Below are 552 nucleotides of genomic sequence, written 5' to 3' on the forward strand. Positions count from 1 at the left end.
TGCTGAGAAACCTCCAACACGGTCAGGGCACACACGGGCATCTACACAGGCCCTCTCAGTTACGCTATCCCTCTCAACTACCTCTGGGCTTCTTCCAACGGCTCTCAAGCCCCACTGGGGTACTTCAGGAACCCGAGGCTAACCTACGCATCCCCTATAGATGATGAAATTCCCCCAAAATCTGGAGAAAAGATAACTTAATAGGGACTTGCTTCCTCTCATGGTACTAAGAGAGATGGGGCCTAGATCCAGGAATGTATCACCTACCTTACACAGACCAATATCACACATTCTTCTCAAATCTGTTGGTTTTTTTTGCAGCAATCATGCCATAAGGCCTTCATTCTTAGAGGGGAACTTGAAAAGTGCAGGTTTAACAAATGAAAAGTTAGGCCTTTGGAAATTATTATTTCTACTTCAATTTATATAGCCTACTTTGAAACTTAAAGGCTAACATTAAGATATTTCTGGCTCTTTGAATTTCTGTGGTAATAGCCCTACTGACTGAATGGAGAGAAAGGGCAAGAGGAGTAATATAAAAAATTGAGGAGT

This window comes from Pteropus alecto, unplaced genomic scaffold (genome assembly GCF_000325575.1).
Source record: "Pteropus alecto unplaced genomic scaffold, ASM32557v1 scaffold194, whole genome shotgun sequence".
NCBI lineage: Eukaryota > Metazoa > Chordata > Mammalia > Chiroptera > Pteropodidae > Pteropus > Pteropus alecto.